At 39.5% G+C, this 8312-nt stretch overlaps 1 long non-coding RNA gene across 1 annotated transcript; it reads right to left on the minus strand.

The window, feature by feature from the left end:
- Positions 1 to 370: 370 nt before the first annotated feature.
- Positions 371 to 7259, minus strand: LOC128343633 (uncharacterized). The gene is made up of 3 exons (XR_008315630.1): positions 6727 to 7259; positions 1113 to 1199; positions 371 to 536 (listed from the first exon to the last, which is right to left on the minus strand). It is a non-coding gene; the product is annotated as an uncharacterized LOC128343633 (long non-coding RNA).
- Between the last annotated feature and the right edge of the window lie 1053 nt (positions 7260 to 8312).

An 8312-nucleotide genomic window follows, 5' to 3' on the forward strand; every position in this document is an offset into this window, starting at 1 on the left:
ATGCTTTCTGTGAGAGCAGGAAGCAAGATTCTAGCCTTAATTGTCAGTTGCTGCTTTTCTGATCTTTATTTGTTTGAATCTTCACTCTCAGTACAGAATTTGTGGATTTAACACTTTCTTTCCAACACCAGCTGTTTGTAGCAACATTATTATTAGGGGCACTTAAAAGCAGTGGGCAAGTCAAAAGGTGTGCACCAGCACCCTCTGACATTTCAAGAGATTCTGGGGTGCAGCCTTTTGAGGCAACAAAATGTCTAACTTCTTTCTCCAAATTCTACACATTCCTCTCTCCTTCCTTCCTTCCTTCCTTCCTTCCTTCCTTCATTCTCTCTCTCTCTCTCTCTCTCTCTCTCTCTCTCTCTCTCTCTCTCACACACACACACACACACAAACACACACACACGTAATCTCCACCCAAATGAATCACTCCAACACAAAGCCTGCAGCATGGGTGGACAAACCCTGCAAAATTCTGAACCTGTTCTCCCTCAAGGCTGAAGCAGCAGTGCTGGGCAGATCTTCATCTTCTTCTCTCCCTGAAGCAAAGACATGGAGCAAAATGATTGTTCTTCCTTTTATGAAATATCACCAGAAGATGAAATTTTGTCCACAGCTATCTAGAAATGGCTTAAAGGGCCTGACAGTTCAATGCCAAGTTGAATATTGGTGCTGCCTGTTTCTGACCCAAAGGTCTCACACTCTCATTCATTCACTAAAGTGCTCACACAGACAAATGAGGATGCCCACAAATTCTCCCTCACGACAATTCTATATTACGCCTGAAATCATCTGCAGTGCAGGAGAGCAAGCAAAATACACCATCCCCAATAAATAAATTTTAATATTCAGAGTGTTCATCGGAGACTTCACTCCACAGAACACGTCGTATCAGTTCATCCAATACTTTTGCACATAGATTAACCTGCATGGTCTCTATGCTTTTGTGCTCAACTACAAACTCAGTAAGGCTACTTTCCAATGTATGTATTTGGGAATAAATTAGTGGGATTTCTATGTAAATATGCATAGGGATGGACTGCAGGTTTACAAAAAGCTTTGTTGAAAATGACCAACTTAATTTAATTTAAAGTTGCAGTCATTGGCACACTTACTTGGAAGTCCTACTGGAAAGCAATGGGATTTCTTCCTCCACGTGAACCGATCCAGGACCGAATGCAAGACTTCTACAATGGATTGAACTGGTTAGAAATATGATCAAGTTACTATACTTTTTACAACAAAATACAGAGTGTATAGATTGATGCTATGCCTTTTAGGTGTTAATATGCCAGAAATAAAGGGATCAACCTTGATACATGCTATAGAAGTACATACAGTGACGGGCTGGATGAGAAGTAAACTGAGACTGAATACAGATAAGATGGAAGTACTTATTGTGCAGGGTCGGAACCCGGGAGATTATTTTGATCTGCCTGTTCTGGATGGGGTCACACTTTTCCAGAAGGGACAGGTATGCAGTCTGGGGGTGCTTCTGGACACAAAACTCTCCGTGGTGTCCCAGGATGAGGCAGTGGCCAGAGGTGCCTATTATCAGCTTCGGCTGATATGCCAGCTGCATCCATTTCTTGTGTTAAATGACCTCAGAACAGTAGTACATCTGCTGGTCACCTCCAGACTTAACTACTGTAATGAGCTCTATGTGGGGCTGCCTTTGTACATAGTCTGGAAACTGCAGTTAGTCCAGAATGCGGCAGCCAAGTTGGTCTCTGGGTCATCTCGGAGAGACCGTATCACTCCGATCTTAAAAGATCTACACTGGCTGCCGATAAGTTTCCAGGCAAAGTACAAGGTTATAACCTATATAGCCCTCAACAGCTTGGGCCCTGGGTATTTAAGTGAACGTCTTCTTTGCCATAAACCACACCGCCCCTTGAGATCATCAGGAGAGGTTTGTCTGCAGTTGCCACTGGCTCATCTGGTGGCTACTCAGGGATGGGCCTTCTCCATTGCTGCCCCGAGGCTTTGGAACACACTTCCGGCTGAAATAAGACCCTCCCCATCTCTTACAACTTCTAAAAGGGCAGTCAAGACGCATTTGTTCACCCAGGCTTTTAATTAGATATTGTTTTAATTGTGCTTTTAATAGTTTTAACTTTTTAAATTTTAATTGTTGAAATATGTTAATCTTTTTATTGGTTGTTTTTATTGTCTTGTAAACCACCCAGAGAACTTTTTTGGGGTGGTGGTATAAAAATATGCTAAATAAATAAAATAAAATAAAATAAAATAAAATAAAATAAAATAAAATAAAATAAAATAAAATTTACAATGGAGGAGCTGGTAAAAAATTCAAAGTGTTCTTTGTTCTCCTACTGCATTGCAAAACTAGGAGTTTTACATAGGAAACTACTGCCTTATCTCAAGTCAAACCAAGGTCCATCTAGCTTAGTATTGTCTACACTGGCTGGCAGCAGCTCTGCAAAGTTTCAGGCAGGAATTTTCCCCAGTCCTGTCTGGAGATGCTAGAGGTTGAAACTGACTTTCTACATGCAAAGCAGATACTTTACCACTGAGTTATGGCTCCATCCCCAAATGTAAAAAACCTCACCTAAGAATAACCATTCTACCACATCTTGGAAAGTTAAAGTGCATGATAAAATTATATTATGTTTCTTATATTATGTTTCTTTTGTTTCTTTTTAGAGTGTGAGCCCTTTGGGGACAGGGATCCATCTTATTTTATTTATTATTTCTCTGTGTAAACCGCCCTGAGCCATGTTTGGAAGGGCGGTATAGAAATCAAATGAATGAATGAATAATAAATAATAAAATTATATCTAATTGTAAAATTTGAGTGTCAAGTTCAAAGCAGCAGGGTAATAGGTTTATACAAAGATTTAATGCTATATTAAAATCATAGCTAGCAGACCTGTTATTTCATCGCTCTTGACATTATGTTCTAGCAACCCTTTTTCTTTCAAAATCTCAAAGTATAAAATAACACAGCTTATCAAAATTTGATAGGACCTGTAATAAGTAGCCATTTGCTTTCTAATACTACCCATATTCTGTATCTAAACAGGATTTCTCTAAATCCCTGGGACTCTCTAGTGCTAGATCTTATTTGGATTTCCAGTGCACCTGAGCTTGTTTGTTTTCAAATCACTTTAATGTGGAGGCCTTGATATACCTTAGAAGGTTGAGTGCTTCTCCCAATGAAGCTGACAGCCTACTGGGACAGCCTTCTGGCAGCAGATGGAAAATAAGTGGGTTCAAAAACACTAGGGACATAGTGAGTGATATACTTCTACAGACAATGTGAACAATTTTAAAAGGGGGGTTGCTGAGGCCTATTTGTTTCAGTTTAGCTTTTGCTTTCAGGCTCCCAAAATATCTAACTCCAAAGTGTGCACACATTTTTTTTTTAAAGCTCAAACCGTTCAGCTTTGTTGCTTGAAAATTAGTACAAGGACATAAATAGCTGTGGTAGAAACAAGGCAAAAGGCAGAAAAATGATTGCGCATATTCAGATATTACTAGTTTGAGCACATATTTTGTTGACCATCGTTTTGGTTTTAAGATAGTAAATATATGAAGAATGATTGCTAACGGCATTGTGTGGTGGGGGAGATAGCAATGCTGTGACATCAGGACATAGTAAGTTATCCTAGCCATTACAGAGGGTGAAGAGGAATTCAGCGTATATTCCAGAAACAGCCACATATATAATTTAACCGGCAGTTCCAACCGATGACACTATTCAAGAGCTTTCCCTTGATTAATAGTTTTATCTGCTTTTCCACATATCAAAGGAAGGGGGGGAGCACACCTATCCTCCTCAGTTCAGTCACTTAGCTGCCACAGGAACTATAACAGAAGTCTGTGCAGCTTCGTGACCAAGACTGAGCTGCAAATTAGAATTTACTGAGTTTGAACCTTGCCTCAACAAGAACATGAGCTCACCTTTAGGCAAGCTATGCCATCTCAGTCTCCGTTCCCCAGCTGCAGTACTGGCACAAGATTAACGATTTCAGGATCGTTGTATGATGATGATGCAATCCTGACATGTGAAGCACTTTACACACTCAAGAAGCACTACGCAGATGCTAAGCAGTCATGCGGTAAGATCTGAAGGGGCCTGTGTGCAAGAATTGAACATGGGATCCACTGGATAATTTCCCCACAGGGATCAATAGGACACTAAAAAAAATTTAATAACTCGCAAATGACTGAGCAGAAATTTCACATGGTATTACAACCAACACTTAATGTTTTCACATAATGATAGCATTAAGAGTGTGGACTTTCAAGGATATTGGTTCACATGTTGATTTTTAACAATTTTAAAAAACAAGTTTCTAAAACTCTTTTTAAAAGTTTCATAACCCACATATTTAATTTTACCATCATGTGATAAATGATCAAATTCACAATATGAATTTTGATAACTTTCTGCTCAGCCATTCTGGAATTATAACATGGATCATTACATGGAGTAGTACTGGGGTAAGTCACCCTAAGTGGCGCAGCGGGGAAATGCTTGACTAACAAGCAGAAGGTTGCCAGTTTGAATCTCTGCTGGTATGTCTTTCAGACTATGCTGAAGAAGATGCTGAAAGGCATCATCTCAAACTGCACGGGAGATGGCAATGGTAAACCCCTCCTGTATTCTATTAAAGAAAACCACAGGGCTCGGTGGGTGCCAGGAGTCGAAATTGACTTGATGCCACACTTTACCTTTAGTAATGGGGTACTACTCCCTTTATATACTTTAGCGAGTACCTTAGAGACTAGCTTAGAGAGTATCTTCAGAAAGCACCTTCTTCTGTACAATCCCCATTGCACGTTGAGGTCATCTGGAGAGGTACGTTTCCAATTACCATCGATACGTCTGGTGGCGACTCAGAACTGCGCCTTTTCTGTAGCTGCTCCTGGCCTAGGGAATGCACCCTTGGCAGATATCTGCAGTTTAGGCTCGCTGCTGACCTTTAAGAGAGGCCTAAAAACGTACTTCTTTGGCCTGGCCTTCCAATGTTTTAAAATTGTTTTTAAAGTAGTTTAATTGGTTTTCAATGGTTTAAAATTGTTTTTTGAATTGTTTTTATATTGTTTTTAGCACTGTGTCTTAAATGGTGTGTGTTTTAAATTTGTTGTACACAGCCCAGAGCCTTTGGATGGGGTAGTTTATACATGTAATAAATAAATAAATAAATAAATAAATAATAAATAAATATATGAAGGCAAGTAGCAATTTCCTCTAAGTGAGGCTTGAATGTTGGAAAGATGTTCAGGGAGATCAGTCTACCAATTTATTTTTAATGAATTTATGAATTTAAAAAAGAACTTTTTAAAAAGTCATTAAAAGTCAACAGGTGGACTGATCTCCCTGAACATTCATACGTTTAATGCTTTAATCATGCAGGAGCACCATGTGAAATTTCAGAGCTTCTGCCTGGCCATTTGCTAGTTAAAATATTTTTGAGTTTCCCAATGATCCCTATGATTGGCACAGCCCCCCTTCCTGGGCTTAATCCTCCACTTTCCCCTGCCATGGCAGGCGGGTGGTGCGGGGTCACAGCGGGGACAAAATTTGGTGGCTCATGTTCATTGCACACATTTGCTTAATTGTAGATCCACCACTGATACTAAGTATTATCAGCATCATCAACATTTTATAAATCTCTACAGTGGAAAAAGTGAAAGGACCACACAATTACACATAGCCTCTTGAAGAACCAGGACGTGACAAATTTTCTTTGAATCTAGGAGCCAGCCCCACAATTTGGGAGCCAGTCAATTGATACTTGACAAAATGACCAAATTTAGTGATGGTCATTGTGGAAGGGGAGGGTAAACTGACTTCTCTTTATCTCCTTTACAAATGACATACTTAGAAACAGGGCTGCCTGGAGCAAATACATATTCTATTAAATTATGCATCTATCATTTTTATGCCACCTGATACGTGCATCTCTAGGCGGTGTACAGAATTTAAAACAGAAAAAATATAAAACAGAGTTAAAACAGTTAAAATTTCACAGAATAAAAACATAAACTCATAAGATAAAACAAACTAAACAGTTTAAAATTAATTTCAGTTAAAAACCTGAGAAAAACATGTGTGTCTTGAGGCTTCTCCTAAAAGCAAACAGAGAAGGAGATGCTCTTATTTCAACAGGCAGCATATTCCAAAGCCCAGAGGCAGCCACAGAGAAGGCCCAGTCTCAAGTCAACTGTAACCGGACAACTGTTATGAGCCAACTGTAACCGGACCTCTCCAGCAACTGTATCCAGCAACTGTAACCAGCCCTCTCCAGATTATTTTAATAGCCAACAGGGTTCATGAGAAAGAAGGTGCTCTCCTTAAGTACCCCGAACCCAAGCCATTGAGGGCTTTATAGGTAATAACCAGCATTTGTATTTCGCTCAGAAACATATCGGCAGCCAGTGCAGTTCTTTTAAAATCAATGCTATATTGTCCCTTTGGGTTGTCCCACTATGACTGCCACATTCTGTACCAATTTTAGTTTCTGAACTATGTACAAAGACAGCCCACTGTGTTAAGGCCATTTACCTCTAGAAATGGATGTAGCTGATGTATCAGCTGGAGCTGATAAAAAGTGCTCTTGGCCCACTGCCTCAGCCTGAGATACCAGAGGGAGTTTTGGATTCAAGAGCACTCCTAAGCTACATACCTGATCTTTCATGGGGAGTATAGCCCCATCCAATACAGGCAGCTCTAAACCATCTCTAAACCAAAATTACCTGTGAATATCCAAGTCTAGGTGTCATGGTAAAACTTCTAGGAGCCATGGCTCCCTGACACTTGGGATTTGTCAAGTCCTGTTAATATCGATTACAGGTAGAGGCAATCTTGAATTCTTCTTCACGGTTCCTGTGCAATCCCAAAAATGGGAGATTAATGACCAGGAAGTAGGAGCAATTAAAAAATTGATTGAAGCACTGCTTTCCCAAGAGCTTCCTCTTTTCTTTAATTAATGTCAATGGAGTAACTTTTGATGAAGATTTAAGGAATGGACCATGTTTTCAACTTGCAGATGTTCTCCATAGCTGCAAATGTACCCTGGATCCTAGCTGAATGTACACGAATTTCCAGATGTTACATCTGAGCCACATCTTAACAAGATCTTCTAACTGAGACAATTCATTTTGAGACAGTTTGTCTGGAAGTCTTCGCTTTGTTTTCCTTCCAAAGCTAACAAAACCATTAGGATCCAGCCTGAAGTCTTATGTCCTTTGGAGAGTGAAAGATAAATCTTGTTCAACAAAACTTTCTCATTCTGTGCATTCAGGGAACAAAAAACAAACAAAAATCAGTAAATGCAAATATCTTAGTAACATGGAAATGTGAGACCACTTTAGGCAAAGAACCACTTTCTTAATGCAACTTTATAAATGGAGGATCATGTCCCAAGGCACGAAGCTCACTTACTCTGCACGTTGAAGCAGTAGCAACTAAAATAAAGTCTTAACTATAATGTAATAATGTCCAGAGGACATGTAGCCATAGGCTTAAAAAGTCTGAACATCAGTCTTGTCAAAACCAAGAAAAACTCCACTGGGGTACTAGAGACTTTACTTGGTGGATATAATTTAAACAAACCCTTAAGGAAAGATTTAGATAGCGAATGACTGAGCTGATCTTTCCTCAACAAGTACATGAAATTCTGCAATAATTGCTTACTGAACTTTCAGATATAGACAAATTAGTGTTTTTTATATCAGACAAATAGTCAACAACATATTTGAGGATTCAGTCTCAAAAGGTTAACAGGGAAACTGTTACCTTTTATTGTTATATATCATGTTGAACTAAGTCTAAGTACATGTACATGGAATATTAGTGAATTCTTCCTTAATTTATACCGGCCTTCACTTCCCTCCCCTTCCTCTGCTGTCTCCTTTGTGTCAGTTTTATATTGTGAGCCTCTTGGGATAGGGGCTTGTCTTCCAATTCTTTGTAAAGTGCCACAGCACAACTGGTGAATAGGTAGATGCCATAAATGTCAGGGCTGTATGTACCTACTTGCCGTGATCATGCCGGAGCCAGCAAAAAACACTGGCCATATCGAGCCTCAACAACAAATCATGGTTTGTTGTTACAAGAACATTCTACTATGAACTGCAGGCTTGCACACTCACCCTCCCCTTCATCCCTGCTGTATCCTGTTTTGTCCAAATATGGAGGAAAGCGGCAAGTCAGGTTTAGAAGTTACTCCATACAACATAAGATCCTCACTATATATTTATTTTAATCACCTTAGCCAAGGTGGCAAACAAAAAGATAGGGAAACAAACAAACAAACCCACAAACACGATGCAAAATCAGA

The sequence above is a fragment of the Hemicordylus capensis genome, chromosome 2 (genome assembly GCF_027244095.1).
Source record: "Hemicordylus capensis ecotype Gifberg chromosome 2, rHemCap1.1.pri, whole genome shotgun sequence".
Taxonomy (NCBI): Eukaryota; Metazoa; Chordata; class Lepidosauria; order Squamata; family Cordylidae; genus Hemicordylus; species Hemicordylus capensis.